Source organism: Equus caballus, chromosome 1, assembly GCF_041296265.1.
Source record: "Equus caballus isolate H_3958 breed thoroughbred chromosome 1, TB-T2T, whole genome shotgun sequence".
Taxonomy (NCBI): Eukaryota; Metazoa; Chordata; class Mammalia; order Perissodactyla; family Equidae; genus Equus; species Equus caballus.
Window position 1 is genome coordinate 181,604,083 of NC_091684.1, and position 17,400 is coordinate 181,621,482.

The following is a 17,400-nucleotide window of genomic DNA, read 5'->3' on the forward strand; positions in this document are numbered from 1 at the left end:
TAAGTACCTTTGAAATTGCATATCACTTTCCTTCTGCAGCAATTCTAGTGGCCTGGTACCAAAGCTTGAATTTAAATAACTATGACTATCCATTGGCCCTGCCCATTAATGCCAAACGAAGGCACTGCTGTATCAGTAAATAGCAAATTCATTACGGAGGGTTACTTGAGCTCTCACAAACGAGCCACTCAAGTCAGATCTTCCCACAATCTCTGTGCCTGCCCTTGTGTATCATCTACCTAGGAAGGTGATGCTTTGAAATCGTGTTAAGAATTTTAATCACGGATATTCTCTGCACATTGTGTAGACAGGAAAAAAAGGGGGCTCCTGCTTCCCCAGACTCCTGTTCAACCCCTGCAGGTTTCCTCACCTTGGATGATGTATTCAAGACTTTGATTCATTTTTCCATGTTAGAACCATCTCTCTCACAGCTGGGGTGAAGGGAAGGAGAAAGAGTGTTAGATAGCTACAGGGAAAGTCATCATTTAAGGGTCAGAAACCTTTTAAAAGTGGTGTACTGAGGTTTGGGGTTCTTTTCTTCTACTGTGTCTGATAGGGGCTGTGCTGCCGCCATCAACCCCTCCACTCCGTCATGCCAGGTGAAATCTGGCCGTGCGCTGGCGCAGCTTGGCCAAAATGGAGCTGCTCCCTCTGGCCTTCTAACTATCCTTATTCATTGAAAAATTACTGAAGACTTGTGGGAATTATTTCACTTAATCCTTTCAGCAGCACTAAGAAAAGCAGGCACTATTATTAGCTTTACACAGGGGAAAATGTGAGCTTGGAGAGCAAGCAGAACCTCATCTACGGTCGCACCGGCCATAAGGAGACCGTCAAAGCTGAGTCCCTGTGCCTCCAGGCCCAGGTGCTGAACACGGCGCTGCTCGCTCCCCAGTGGCTCCAGCGAGGGCAGTGAAATCCGGGACCCTCGGCATCACGCGAGCATCACGCGGATGGACTGTGCTGCAGATAAGACGCTCTCCCCCCAAACTGGGGGCCTGGGTGGGATGTGTTCAGCTCACACTTTTAAAGTAGCAGTCCCAAGACATATACTTGGCCTATGGCTTGACTCTCAAAAGTTGAACCCTCACCTGGTCTCCACCGTTCATTCCTCAGTCTCTCGAGAGGTTGATTTAAACCGTTCCTTCTCTCTCCTTATACTCTCTAAAACCTCTGTGTTGTTAGGGTTTTACAAAGGTAGGGATTTATTGGTGGTAAAATGCCTTCCCAAGGGCTAAACCTACAGGAAATATAAAAATTACGACAATGGTTGTCAAATATATGTATTATTCCATTTAGCCTCATAACACTCCTATGTAAGGTGAGCACCATTAGTGTCTGTACCGATGATACTGAAAATTGAGTCCACATACTGGGGTCAGTCCACAAATTGTTACTGGTCTGCAATAAAATAATGCAGCAATTGAGAGTCAGTGTTTAGAAACTTTAAAAGCAATTTGACAGAGTAATTTTATATCTGTTGAATTTAAGTATTTCTATGAATTCAATTTTGTTGTATTATACAAAAGTCTCAGTCTAGAGACTGCCTGGAGATTTAAAAAAAGAAATCTAGTTCCTCTGCACAGACAGTTTGAGAAACACTGGAATTTACTTTACAGCTGAGGGAGCCAAGGTTTCATCAGAGAGGTTAAGTAATTTGCCCAAAGACACACAGCTCAAGGAAAGTGGAGCCATGGCCACCTTCCTCTTAAACCGTGGGGACCGGAATTGTAGAAATCTGCTGTGGTGTTCTCTCTTGTCGTGCCTCCTTGGAGGGCTAGCACATAAATCTAGGTTTTAACTTGGCTACTTTCACTTGCACAGGGCCAGAAAGTGAAGGCCCCGCAGCCCTGCTCCTTATTTACATTCAGCAGCCCCTCCGCAGTTCCCTCCCTCTGTCAGTCAGGTCCTCTGCACTCAGGCCAGTTTGGAGCATCAGTACCAAGCCATTTCCTTCTACCTTGGGGTCTGGGGTCATCACGCTGCGCAGCACTTCCAGTTTTACTCCTTGAGTGGGATGATTTCTGGCAGTTGGATTCTAAAACCCAGATGTCAATTAAAGGACGCCAGAGGGAAGCTCTGCACAAGCAACATCGACATTTTACAGGACGTGAGGCAGAGGCTGTGCCGTGGTGACATTTCCCCATCCCCTGCCTCACTGAGGGCAGTTTATCAAGAGCAAAATAACCTTTCCTAAGCAGATGTGACGCACTGCACAGAGTCTGTCCTTTCTAACAGCATTTCCCACCCCACCCCTGCTTTGACATTGTTCTTTGACAAACGAAAGTACCAACATGGCCAATGTTAGCAAACATCAGTAGAGCTACTTTCTAAGACTGGAGAACCTGTCTTCTTGATTTGCAAGTGATTAGAGAAAAGCTGCCAAGTCAACCAGGAGAAACCTCACCACCAAAAGAAATCAAACTTGCAGGCAGACCTCTCTATATTCAGAATCCCTGCTCCCCAACACTGGGCAGAGCAGAGAGACCTGAGCTGTCAGGGATAAACATGTCTGTCTCCTGCCTCCTCCAGTTGACAGGATTAATGCTCTATTCACAGAAGACTGCCTTGTTCATTTCTTTGCTGCTGCTTCTTCTTTTTTTTTTTTTTTTTTAACAGGCTCAGTAGATGAAATCAAAGGAACAGCTAGACCAGTGGATCCCCAACTATGTGTCTGGAGGGTCCGAGGGTTCTGGGAGGCTGGCGTTGATCATGGGGGATGGAAGAGGGAAGGAAGAAGTGAGAAGGGCGAAGGAAGGGCCTCCGTCTTCGTTCTCTCCCTAGAGGAGCCTTGCTTTTATCCGTGTCTCTTTTGAGAATTCTCTGCAAGACTCAATTTGAAGAAAAGATTCCACTCCTTCAAATTTTCTTGAAAACTACTTATTTAACTACAATTTTCTTCCTAAACATTTTGGTTTGATTTAAATCAGCAAGTTTTAAGCCTATTTTAGAATTGAACTGGATTTTGATTTTTTTTTATTTTTGTAACTCCAAACTTTTATTTCAGAAATATTTGGCTGTAGAAATGAGTCAGACATCTCATTTTAACTGAGACTTTTTTGCCAAACAAAATGAAAAGAAAATATATTCTCTCCTCTTGAAAGAGAGATGTTGCTACAGGGTCTGATTTTCTTTTATTATCAGAATTTCTTGAGGACTTCTTGGGGGAAATTTAATGCTGAAAATGGAGAAGAGAGTAATGCTTTGTCTATATTAAAATTTTTATTTGCATTTTTAAAGATGCATTTAAATATTTAAGACTGAATGCTACTGAAACTACCCTCTACGATCTTGGTCTGTAGATAAGGAAAAACTTCTAACCATGGAAACAATGCTCCACTGGGCTCTATAGTTAAGGAACGTCTTATGTCTATAAGACTAGGAGTCCTATGAGATCCATTTGAAGATACAAATGGGACAAACTAACCCATGATATTTTAGGTCCACAATCTACAAACCAATAAATTCAGGCGTGATGGAGCCACACCCAGAGATATTTGCCATCCTGAAAAATTCCCAAGTTATAATTTGGAATTTTGTAAGTTTTAAAATACAAGCATTAGTACCACATTAAACTCATTATCATCTCTGTAGAACAATCTGAACTCCATTAAAAAGTTATTATTCTAAGATTCCTTTCCACAATAATCATAATCATTGCTCTAAGTTCTTTATGTATATTATCTCTAATATTCATGGTAATCTGGTAAGAGAAGTGTTATTATACTCACTTTACAAAGAAGGAAGTAGGACCCTACAAATTAATGGCTTTCTTAGGACCATTATAGCCAAATAAGTGGTAGAACATGGCTCCAAGTCCTTCTGATACATCACACTGCATCCTAGGAGATTAGAATCCATATATCAACCACTTTATTGAGTGCCTTCTATATTATATGCCAGGTGCTGGGCAAAGCACTTTACATACATTGCCCTCTTTAATCCCCACAAGGCCAGGAGGTAGATACTATAATTATCTCTATTTCACAGGAGACAAAACTAACTGAGGCTTAACATGGTTAAGTAACTCAGGTCACATATCTTGAAATATATATGAAGTCAGATCCAAAGCCCAGATCTGTCTGATTCCAAAACACAAACAAGACCAAATTTATACTTCCAAATGAAGAATTCTTCTCAAGGGATTACATACCTAGTCTCCTGATGCTTCCATTGTTTACGATTTCTCTAAAATCATCTTATGAAACTGCCTTCTTGGAATCCCTTTGTGAACCACTTAGGAAAAATTGCCCCCCAAAACCCACTTTATAACAAAACTACATTCCAGATGACTTTTGGATTTGTCCAAAAATCGAATTTTCTCTCAAATAAAGATTTAACATCATTGAGAATTTCCAAAACAAATGTGCCCTTGACTTCAAAGTAACTACTTGAATGTTTTGAATAATTATGGAACCATTAGATTAAGTTTATAGTTTCCCCAGGTGCCCATTAGGAAGGAGCATCACTCATTTAGGGGCATAATTTCTATATGTTCTTTAAAAAAAAAAATCAGTTTCCCACAACTCATGCTTCTCTCTCAGTCCCACTGTTCAACCAGCCTTCAGCCCCATTTCCGCACTGAGTCTATCCCCAGACGTATGTTCTATGCCTCCTCTCACATAATGATTTGCTGAAGAAAGTCAGACATCTCTGTATAAAAGGAGCATCAACCTACAGAAAGGAATCTAGGGCAATGATTCTTTGGGAGAACTCCTAATCACCCAGAATTCTCTCCCTGACAACTCAGAACCTCTCCCTTCCTTTTCCCATTGATGAAAAGTCTAACCTGGCAAAATGGTCCCACATTCCCCTGGAAATGACAGATCACTATTAATATTAGCCTCCATTTTGTGGAAACCTTCTCAAAGGGACAGATACAGCCTGGATACCTGTAGCCATTGAGCATTTTGATTAAAATCACTTTAACTTTGAAATTTCAAATCATTCAAAGGATATCACTTTTGAGCTAAAATCCTACTAAGTTGGGGAGAGATTGGCATTTAAACAGATGTCAGCAGTGTTTTGGGAAATGTAAATTGAGGTACAGATGGTGACTGCTAGGGAGTTAAGAGCATCTGTGTTCTATGAAAAAAAACTATATTTGTGAAAAAAATTTTAAATAATAACTGAAACTCCCAACTCAATTTTGAAAGTAGACAAGAAAATATCCTCATTGGATGGCACTGTTTGATAAGTTTCTTATATCAAAGATGACTTGAATTTCTGGTCCCTGGATATTAATTAGATCAAGATGAGGAATTATACCCTATGTCTTCAGTAAGCCAAAATTAGAACTTCTACTCCAAAAGAACAACTACATAACCTTGGCAGAGATTGCTGATTCCTCCATTTCAGCCAGTTTTGTGCCTCACTGTAAGTTCTAAGGAAAACATAAGTTATCTGCCATACAGTTGTAAAGAACTGGGGGTCTGGAGTTAGAGAGCCTGAGTTCAAATTCTGGTACTGCTGCTTTGTAGCTGTGTGACCTTAGGACACATTACTTAACTTCTCTAAGCTTCAGTTTCCTCATTTGTAAAATGAGATAGAAGCTAATCCTTGGGGCAAGCCCAGTGGCATAGTGGTTAACTTCGCATGCTCCCCTTCAGCAGCCTGGGGTTCATGGGTTCGGATCCCAGGCACAGACGAACATACTGCTCATCAAGCCATGCTGTGGCGGCGTCCCCACATACATAAAATAGAGGAAGATTGGCACAGATGTTAGCTCAGGGCCAATCTTCCTCACCAAAAACATGATAATAATAACCCCTACCCTCATAGGATTGTTGTGAGGATTAGAGTTACATGTAAAGTGCTTAAAGTCTTTCGTAAATATCAATGAATATTAGTTATTATTATTATAAGCTTTCTTCCTAATCCTGGGAGATCTATACAGGTCTGGGTATCACTGACCCGCTATCTCCCCAGGTCTGACATCCCCACCCCGGTCTTGACCTGGCACGAACAGTGACCTAGAAATCTGGATCCCATGAACTGGGAAATCCACAGTCTGTGCAAATCATCAATGATCTAACAAGGGACCTTTGTTCTCCTTTCTAACAGGCCTCCAGACATTTTCCCAAAGAATCAGCCACTCCAAATAGGAACACTTGTAGTTTTTAGATTAGGCCCTTTTGCGAGATGCAGAAATCTTTTCAGGTCACTAGGATAATTCAGAAAGTTACATTCCCATTAATGTGATTAGCATTCTAGGAACCTGAGTGTGCGAAAACAGTTTTCCCCTGGAAACCTAATCTTCAACCAGGAAAAGAATGAATCAACATCGCTCTATTTGGTATGGTTATTTATAATTGTTGTTTGTTTCCTTGCCTTTAAGGATTCTTACGCTCAGCTGCTCCTGTTAATCCAGTTTTTCAATGTTTTCTCCTTTAGGGAAAATCAAGAAACCAAAAGGTTAATCAATTCAGTCACATTAGGAAACCATGTAGGAACCATATAGGAATCCAGACTCCCAGGTTAGAGTTTAATCTGTTTTACACCCCACCTGATTGGAATGCATTTATGAATTAGATCCCATACACAAATGGATGCATTTAGCTTCGTTCACGGCACATCCGCAAACTCATTTACTGGATCCATAAGCACTTGTAAACATTGCTAATGGAGTTTGCTAAATGAATATTATAAACGTAATCCAAATGAGCTCTCTATGGAAATTGCAAATCATGTGAAAAATATAGTGCATTTGGTTATAGCACATTTCAGGAACGGTATATTTTAGTTAATTGTGTTAGTATACTATACGTGGCTGAATGTCAGTACTAGCACCTAGAAAAAAAATTAGCTCTTTCTGCTTGCTTAATACCATTCAACCTAGGATACTGAATATTCTATAATCCATCAATCAAAGGTTCTTTATTGCAAAAGCAGGTCTTCCTGGTTCACACTGTCTCCCTCAAAGGAAGCTAGGGCACCTGAGAAGCTATGTAAGCTCTTTTGTATGGTTAGAATATCAGTAGGATTCCTGAAACAGTTTCCAAAATGGTGCCCCGGTGGCCTGAAACAGTTACTGGAACTTTCAAGACAGCCTTAGTCGCACTGGGACTTGACTCAAAATTTATGCTCTTAATTAATAAAATGAAAGCACAGAGGAAGTTTTAAACACATGGTAGTCTTTTTTCTTTCTTTTCTCAAATAGAGTCATATTTTCAACTATGTATTCTATAATTCAGAGTTACTTTATTTAAATGAAAATTCTGTACTCAAGTCACTTCTTGCCCAAAGCACGAGCAAGCCACAATCTGAGACTTCCAAAGGTTTTCCTATCTTGGTAATGATTTATTTCAGGCGCTAGAAGACTAAAAATGCTATTCACAAATGAAGGTCAGATGCTTTCTAAAGTCCAGTTCTCTCAAAACGCAAGCTTTATTTTTTGTCTTAGGAAGTGAGAGACTGAATATACAAATGGACAATAGCCAGACCATATATAAAAGTAGAATTCTGACCCACAACCTCAAGCAACTTGTCCAGGAAACCAAGTCATTACCCACCATAGCCGGCCTCCTACAAGTCAGACTAGTAGGAAGTCAGACTGCCATCTCTAGTACCAACCCAGGAAGCCAAACAACCCCTGTAACAGTCAGCCCCAAACATCCAGGTCTTGATTAATTACAGACTGCTTCTCTAATTTTTGTCCCTGCTTCCAACTGAGACCAACCAGAGAAAGACAAATATGTGCCCCTAACCAATCCCCTAGGATGCCCCACTTCTAGCTAGCCCACCTGCAGCTTCTCCAGGCCAACAGCCTCCAATCAGAGCACAGCTGAAGCCTTCCCTCTTTTCTACTATAAAGCTTTCCCACTCCCCTGCCTGCCTTTATGTCTCTGCCAAAACACACATGACACAAGTGGCTGACCCCCTTACTACAGCAAGCTTGGAATAAATGGCCTATGCTTGTTCTCATTTGGTTAGTCTTTGTTATTTCCACAAGAACAACCCAGATGATGTTTTAGAGACAAAAACAAATGTTGAAATACATTTCAACTAGTTTACGGAAAGGACTGTTATATATATATATGGAGAAAGAGAGAGAGAAGATAGAGAGATTATTGTTTGAAGCACTAAAGGGTCTATGTCATTCAGGAAAAACCCATTCCCAAGATGTCACTTGTCATATAAATAAACAGACTTCCCAGGAAAAGAAAGCATGAGCCAAGCTAGTATAGACAAACATGAAACTGATTTCTCAGAAGCTAATGTTTCTCAAGTCAATACTCAGTCCAACTTGATTGCTACTCTCACTACCAAGGAGTAAATTCAGCTCTTTTTGAGCTCTTCCTGCACATTATTTCTCAGTCCCTCCTTCATAGCAAATTCTAACAGTCAGGGGCTGTGTGTGTCCCTAGAAAGATAATAATGGAGAGAGAAACCATCCCTCCCACCTGCAAGGCCCCAGGCAACATGAGAGAGGAGCCTCAGTGTCTGACCTTTCTTTTTTTTAGTTTCACGTGTTGCTTTATCTTTATCTCATTTCATTCTTTGTTAACTTGGAGGGAGTTCTCCGGCTAAATACAGATTGGAAAACAACTATAATAACTTATCTTTGGTGGCCCAGATGGAATGTGTTGAGTGTATATTATGGTTAGTAAACTAGTATACTGACCCAAACAATCATTGCCCAAGTTTTAGGAAAATAGGTCAGATTTTATTCATTCAGTTACTGAATAAAACTTCTTTGTGTTTGCACTTTTGTTTGTTTGTTTAGGGTTTTTTTCTGATTTTGAACGTGTTTTAAGAACTATGCAGCCATTTAGAATTATCATTATGAGCACCAATTATCACTATAAAAGTGGAATAGAGACAAGCATCCAATCTGGCCCAGATAAAAGGGGTTTTCCAAGGAGATATTCGTATTTTTTTTCTCAAAAGATGCCACCAACTTATACTCCTTTCAGTGGATTCAAGAAACTATGTGAGGATAAAAATGTCTTGATCATTCAAGTCTAGAAACTACAGTGCAAAATGTGAGTGCTTATTTTCTCTTTAATGGGCACACCGCAGATGCTATTGAGAGTCATAAATGTCTGTCTTTTATATCACTTTTATGTAAGATTTTTCAACAGGAAGTCTTTAAATGTGGCATGAAATATTCCCTTCATAATGAAGCTTATCCTATATTTCTAATCAGTTTAGCCAGCCTCCGGTGCATTTTTATGTTTCTTCCATTCCATTTTTATGATGAGGTGACAAAAACTCAACATAATATTCTAGACAAGGATATGCTGTCAATTTATATAATGGCACCTTAATATTTTCCACATTATTCTCTCTCCTCTTCCAGTGACTTATTTTTAGTACTGTTGCACATTGAGCAAAGCTCATGATCTTTTTCTTGGAAGGTTACGGCTAATTCAATATCCATCACTGTGTATGATTAGCTTAAATTGTTCTTTCAGATGTGCATCACCTCACACTTGCCTGTTTCAAATTTCCCCTTCATCATATTGTCCAATTACCTAGTTTTGTTAAGTCTTGCTGGAATCCCTGTGGTCCTTATTGGACTGAAAATTTAGGGTCATTGAATAATATCATTCCTTTATGCACCTCATCTTATAAATGGTTAATAAATATATTCAACAACAAAAATCTTTTCTGGTACAGATCTCCAGAGCATCCTGCTGTTAACCTCATTCTGCATCCTCAGCTGGACCTGACCCCATTCTCTCAGGGCTCTTTCCTTGTCTTTTTAGTTCCTGGTCTGGCTATTACCTCTAAGGCTACAAGGACAAAGTTTTCTTATCAGGTGCTTGGAAGGTAATTTATCAAAATGCCTGTGCAGGGCACAAAAGTTCATTCTACTCCTGGTATTGTTCTGTGATCACAACTTAAGTAGCAACTAGTGTACACAATACTGTAGCCAAAGTTATGCTGATGAGCCATTTTGTATTCTGCTCCCTTTACTTTTTCTTTTCTGTTTTTCTGTTACATGAATAAAATGCTTGCTTTCTTTAGTCATTCATAAGCACTCTGGACTCCTCTTATTAAAGCTTTTATAGCCTTTGGACCTATTATCTGCCTACCCCATCTCCTTATGGGTTTAGAATAGTAACTGGATTTGACCTGAAACTCACAAAGCTTTAAATTGGTTTATAATTCATAGAGTTCATTATTTACATTCTTCTATGGAAACTACACATCCTAAAGGGAAAGAATCAAGTTTCAATATCATTTTGAGAAAAGGAAAGGGCTTGCACTGTTGAATAATTCTGTATGAGGAGTCAATCCAAAACGCATTCTTACACACATTGGCCAAGTGAGGGAATAAAATTCTGTTAAGTAATTGGTTATTCACTCCAAAGGCATGGTTTGACTTACATATAATTTTCTAGCAGGATGCCCTTAACTACAGAGAACCAGGGGCATCTCTCTCTATGTGTTTGCTTCTTTATAGATGTGAACTCTTAATTCAGATTCACTGGCACTACAATCTTGTCATTCTGACTGTGCAGAATTTTGCACTGTAGCCATACTTAATGTAACCCCCTTTTGAGTCCTCCCAGATAAATTCCCAAATGCCCCCTCAGGGCTCTAAGGTAAGTGGTATCTCATTTAATCACTTAACTCACAGTTTGAAATCACATAAATAAAGAGTGATAGATTCCATTTATCTTTGAGATTCTAGCAGCAGTTAAAAGAGTTGAGAGGAGGAAGCAGTTCTCCGGACAGGGCGTCCATTTCAAAACATGTATTACACTTTCAAAGATCCCAAAATAGCTAATGATAAGTCACTTAGTGGCACAAACTCTCTTCACCAAGGAACATTTCCTTTGTCTCTCTAGTTTGTCATCCAATGAAAAACAAATGCACGGAAGCTATGGATGGTTGCTCTTTTAAATTAGCAAAATAATGTGGGGCAAGAGCAGATGACATAATAATGCTTCACTGGGAAAAGTTACATCCCATGGTTCTCAAATCCCCTTCCAAACCTAAAATTGAGTTCAGTTCCAAACCCAGATAATGTGTGCCTGCTATGTCAATGCTGTGATGCGTTGTAAAATCTTCCTTAATATCTTAATAAATACATTTATAGATGGTTGTAGAGAAAGGGTCATTTAGGATTAGCATGACTACTACTAGCATAAATCAAGTACTTTTAGATTGCACAAAGTGGAGTGAAAATCAAATAGAGTTAACAGAGCAGACCCCAAAACGAAGATGAACTTCTCAGAGGGAGATAATAACTTGAGGGAAGATACCGTGTTTTACACTTATTTGCTTCACTTCCCTGCAGTTCCAGGTATTTGGTTCAACAAACAGCTGTGTTAGTGAGTTAGACCAGCTTCTGTCTTGGACTGGCCATTCATTCCTTCATTCAACAAAGATTGCCGACTGCAGTTATATGGCATTACTCGTGATGCACATGAATATAAAAGTTTAAACGGGTCAGAGCTAAAAGCAGGTTGACCCTCAGGCCTTCCATTTTCTGGGTTTCTTCCCCTAATTTCGCTTTGACGATTCTATGATTCTAGATATCCAGAAGATTGTTACCATACAGAGAACAGTGACCAAATACTTTATTTTCCCTTGTTGGGTTTTCCCTTGCCTTTTCCAGCTCTTTTATAGAGCATGTAGTCATCCCAACCAAAGCACCCGGAATATAAAACGCAACAGCATGGAGAACATGTTTTGGCTTTGGCTAAACCCCAAAAGCTTGAACAGTCATTGAAGATATTCACACAAAAACCTGGCTGATGTCACCCATTCTTGGCATCAGGATCCCTGAAATTATCAGTTTTAGTGAATTTCTATTTTCAAATCTATTTAGTGAAATGAAAAGTATTTCACCATCAGTAAATTATTCTTTAATTATAAGGTCCTACTGAGTTTCAGATATCATCTCAAAGAGACGGGGGGAAAGGGAAAGAGCAAAGTTTTGAGTCAATACCTTCCATGTTGCTGGAGGGCCAGGAATTAGGAAGTAAATTCATTTTCCCTTTGTGATGGTATATTTTAGCAGAAATGCTTCTTTTTATTTCTGTTTTAAATTTGAATTGACAGCATAAGAAATAGTTTGGATTATTGATCCTACTAAGCTCCTTCTTTTTTGTGAGACTTATATTGTCATATTAAAGCCCTTTTTTTTCTGATTACTCAATAAATCTCTGGTACTTACATTATGATAGAATTCATGCCATTTATTCCTATGTATGATAGATGATTTTATTGCATTCCATCATATTAATATATAATACTCTAGTATTTTAATTTTCATGAAAAATCTTTGCAATGATTTCCAAACATTAAGATTTATTGCTACCCCCAGAGTCCTAACTAAAATTGCTCTGCATTGTGCAGCCACTATTTCCTCCCTGATGAAGACTCTCAAAGTCTAAGAGAGATTCAAGAATTTTGTTTCTTCCAGCTATCTCTTTCCTAACCTTTGGCCATTGTTTTCATCTCTTCTCTCTTCATCTTGTTGAGTTTTTTAACCTTTCCCAACTCAAGCAACCTGAAAATTAGCCAGAACAGAAAAAGAGAAAATAAAGAGAACCTGTCAAAAAATAAAGAAGGGAGACAAAGAGGAAATGAAGCAAGAATGGAAGAAAAGTTTTGAAAGTTTGCTTCTGGTGGCTTTGATGAATAGTTAAGAATTACTGATTTTGTGCTTTTGGATTTGCTGCAATTGCTTGACAAGAATGGCTGGGGGCCTGGAAGCCACTGGGCCTCTGGCTCTCTGCTTGTCTATTATGTATTTACTCACAGTGCTGAAGCAATGTTGTGAACGCTTAGTCACAATCCTTCTTTTATTCTCCTTGTTCCTCTGCCTCAATTTGGCCTCAAAAAAGTGGGGGTAATGGGCTGGCCCCGTGGCCGAGTGGTTGAGTTCGCGCACTCCGCTGCAGGCGGCCCAGTGTTTCGTTGGTTCGAATCCTGGGCGTGGACATGGCACTGCTCATCGGACCACGCTGGGGCAGCGTCCCACATGCCACAACTAGAAGAACCCACAATGAAGAATACACAACTATGTACTGGGGGGGCTTTGGGGAGAAAAAGGAAAAAATAAAATCTTTAAAAAAAAAAAAAGTGGGGGTAAGGAGGGATTGGGAAGTACAGCATGGGGGGAAAAATACATTAAATGGAACTTTGCCATTTATAAGCATCATAAAATAGGTTCTGGTTATGCTATCTTGACGTCTATTATTCATTCCTTCAGAAATTTATTTTCAAATAAAAATGTCACCCAGTAGAGGAACATTCCACTGGTGTCCTAGAAGTTAACACAAATCCTGGCTCAATCCAATTTCAAAAAAATAATATAAGGAAGCATATAAAGTTTCAAATACAATATGAAACGGTAATAATATAAACTGTCAACAGGTTCTCCATGCTAAGTGATGCAGAAATAGATCATCCTTTTTCTAAAGCTCTACAAAACTGATACAAAATTCTTCCCCAAAACAACAGGAAAAGTAAATGATGACCAACTAGAGTCATTTGCTCCCAATTTTCTGACCAGCCTGTGCTGTGCTGGAGTCCCGCCCCAACCCCACCTCAGGTGTTGAAATCAAGAATGACTTTGCAGGCAGCTGCTGTTACCTAGAAACCACATCAAGGTGTTGAGTGTCATATGCAGACCAGCTTATATTCCTGTGTTTGTCTCTCAAACACCCTCAGTTTTATCATCCATGGAAATCATCTCACGACAGCAAAGTGAAGAGAAATGAAGTAAATATTTTTTTATCAGGCAGCACTGAATGTGCTAAACACTGAACAGTTAAGCAGCAAAAATCAGTGATAATATGTACAATAAGAACAAAAATAAGGGCAAAAAAAGTGTCTTTGTTAGATGATACAACTCTAAATAACCCAACTCTAAAGTCGCAAGGAAAGAATAAATAAAACTATTTACGATGTTTTCCTTTATTCCTAACACTGTCCAGAAAGGATAAATTGTACTCTTTTAAAGTTGTTACTTAGTAAAGAAGCCAAAAGTCTCAGCACAGGATTGATGGTAAGCAAGTGAAATAAGGGGTTGATTGATACCTAGTTAAGACCTAGTGAGCTAAGTCATTAAGTTACCCTATTTCAAAGATCCCCAAATATCTGGTCTATCCTCAAAAAAATTATTTTTCAGAACAAGAATTGTGTAAAATATAGACAGAATGTGAATCAGTTTGACCGGGGGAAAAACAATAGTGACATTAATTAAACCCATCAGCTCAGACCCTCATCCACAGAACTAGAGTCATCTGAGCTCATGTTTTAATGAATGTGAGAGCCTTTCATTAAAGCTCCAATATATCGCCAATATTGCCTCCCAGGTTTTTAGGAACTATTTTCGAACATGTTCTTCTCCTGAAATATTGTGCTTTTGAATTAAAACAAACAAACAAAACTCTGCACAATGTAAGCTGGTTCGGTGGAGATTATTTCCAGGCTCTGGAATTCCTGATCCTTTGTTTGGGGTATAAAGGTGATGACCCAGTGTCCTGATTTTGGTCATCATTTCACAAAAAGCCAATTTAGTTACTTGAGAAAAAAGAAAAGAGAAAAAAATTCAAGTACAGAGTCTGAATAGTAAATATTTCTATTCAAAGTGTGAACACAAACATGTTTTCTTAACAGTTTATCCACTGGGAAATATTTTTAGAGATGGGTGATGCTGTTCTTGCTCTGAGTGCTCCTAGAGCGAAAATGTGTGTGATCTCTTTCAAAACTCAAGGAACAGCATTAATTGAAAAGCCAGGTGCCAAGAACCTGAAAGAATTAAACTGTGCTTCCAGCACCCTTTGTTTCCTACGCTTTATCTTCCACGAGCCCTTCTGCTCTATGTTGAGACTCTTAGGGCTCCCTGTTGTCTGTTGCTTTCCTTGCATGTTATACCATAGAGAAGCCCAGATCACTGTCTACATAAGCCCAGAGCAATTTTAATTAATAAAAAACAGCATTCAAAAGTTGCAAATCAGGGGCCGGCCTGGCAGCATAGTGGTTAAGCTCGTGCATTCTGCTTTGGCGGCCCTGGTTTCACCACTTCAGATCCTGGGCACGGACCTACGCACTGCTCATCAAGCCATGCTGTGGTGGCGTCCCACATAGAAGAACTGGAAGGACTTACAACTAGGATATACAACTAGGTACTTGGGGCTTTGGGGAGGAAAAAGAAAAAGAGGAAGACTGGCAACAGATGTTAGCTCAGGGCCAATCTTCCTCACCAAAAAAAACCCATACCTTAAAAAAAAAGTGGAAAATCAGGACTTTAAAATGCACAGAGTAGTTTTATCAAAAGAAGTATCATCTCCTACTGTTGTTGGATTCCAGGTGAAGCAGATTATCATGGTGGTTGGTGCTTTGCAGCTCAGAAGGTGAAAATCTCAGAAATTAAAGCATCTACAAGTATTCACTTTAAATGACAAGTTAGGAAAAAGCTAGCCAGAGGAATAAAAATGTGTAAAAGCAGAGGTATATCATTTATTAAGAAAACTATAAGGGAATCTAAAATCCGAATGGGAAAATCCTTAATGAAACAAAAAACGTACCTCATTAGCTATAAACCTAAGACAATCTTCTAAGGCCCTAAATATAATTTCCTTATGATGCTGGGGTTAGAGTTTGGGAGGCATGGCAAACGGGGCCTCACACACATCTGGGCAGACAAAACAGAAAGGAGACACACAGGAGCAAACCAAATCATGACGATCTTAACGATTGCTACACGGTGCCACACCCTCAGGACAGTGAATTCTCCCCACCAGGAAATAATAACTAAAACTTTTTTTCTCAAATAAGCATAGTAATTTTAAGGACTGTGGCACTTTCAAAACTTTCTAGGGTCACGAGAATATCGGAATTCCAAATGTTTTACTTTGTTTGTTCTTGTTCCAGAAAGGAAGCGCTGGCTCCACGTGCTCGATGTCATTCACTCCTCCCACAGTTCTCCAGGGGAAGGACTGTTTCACACAGCAGCTGTGCTGCTCAAGGCCCCTCAGAAGCAGCTCCAGGACCAGCACCCAGATGTTTCTCCTCCTATGACTTAATATTACACTTCAGGCTATAAGTGCCAGAAGCAATTGGCTTCTCAATTATAGAAGAAACAGGAGAAAACCTTAGTAAGAAAATCTGCATGTGCTGTTGCAGGATAGTCAAAGTGGGAGCACCAAATGTGGGCATATTTATCAAAGTACATCAAACGGGAGTCCACGAACTTATTTATCATTTGATTCTGGGTGGACGATATTTTTAGCCACCCAGTATTGTAACATTATACTCATTATCCTATTACCTACACAATACCAAACAGATGCCAAATCAACGAAATGAATTAACATAAAAATCCATTCTAATCCTCCCTAGAGAAGATAAGTGAGATGGATTTAGAGAACGGCAGGGCCCTGTCAAGACCACTCTTTCCATCTTGAGCCTCGTTACCGCTGGTTCATAGAACCAGCAGGGAAAAACTGCACTGTTCGAGGAAAGAACACAGTCAAACAGTTCTACCATCTTTAAAACATACCATTTTGGTGATGGGTATCTGAAAGTTGTTCAGGAGCATGAACTCACCTGCCTTATATATTGGACTTGATACGGTCTTTACTGATCCATTGTAATTTAATTAATTTTCTTTTTGAAGATGTTTGGTGATATATTTTGCAAATTAATCCTTTTTTCCCTAAAAGTTAGAGCTGGTATTCAGACAGTCCACACCAGTATAGCTATGCCAATTGTTCACCACTGCCATCCATTCTCATTAGTCAGAATTAGTGTCTGAGCTGACCAGCTGGTGAATATTTTGAATATCATCCCTCTGTGCTGAAAGTCAATGTCTATTTTCACTTTTTCTGTTATTTGTGTTCATCGTTGGACCAGGTGGATCTGATAGGAAAGCCAGATTGACCTCTGACTGCCTGGATTTTAATCCCAGCTCCAGTTCATAGCTGTGAGAATAATTTCTGGAGATTAGTTTCCTCATCTGTAAAATAAAGGCAATGAGATATGTTATTATCATATGTATCATAGGTTTATTGAGAAGTTAAATTCTTGCAGAGTGCTTTGTTGAATGCTGGCTCATGATAAAGTACTCGACTATTGGCTGCTATTATTATTAGGCATTTAAAAGCCAAACCTCTGAATGTCTACACCCTTCCCACACACTTTCAACTTTCCCCTAGTGATAAAATAAAGGAAGGGAGGATCTAAGACTAACTCCATGATAACCATTGTAGATTATCTGACACTGAAAAAGGGGGCAGCAAAATAAATTTTTTTTTCCTTTTTCTCCCCAAATTCCCCAAGAACATAGTTGTATATTCTTTGTTGTGGATCCTTCTAGTTGTGGCATTTGGGATGCTGCCTCAGCATGGCCTGATGAGCAGTGCCATGTCCACGCCCAGGACTCGAACCAAGGAAACACTGGGCCACCTGCAGTGGAGCACGCGAACTTAA

At 39.4% G+C, this 17,400-nt stretch overlaps 1 long non-coding RNA gene across 1 annotated transcript; it reads right to left on the reverse strand.

The window, feature by feature from the left end:
- Positions 1-261: 261 nt before the first annotated feature.
- LOC111769043 (uncharacterized) lies at positions 262-3,811 on the reverse strand. Its single transcript, XR_002801774.2, has 3 exons — positions 3,732-3,811; positions 1,092-1,240; positions 262-431 (listed from the first exon to the last, which is right to left on the reverse strand). It is a non-coding gene; the product is annotated as an uncharacterized lncRNA (long non-coding RNA).
- Positions 3,812-17,400: the final 13,589 nt, after the last annotated feature.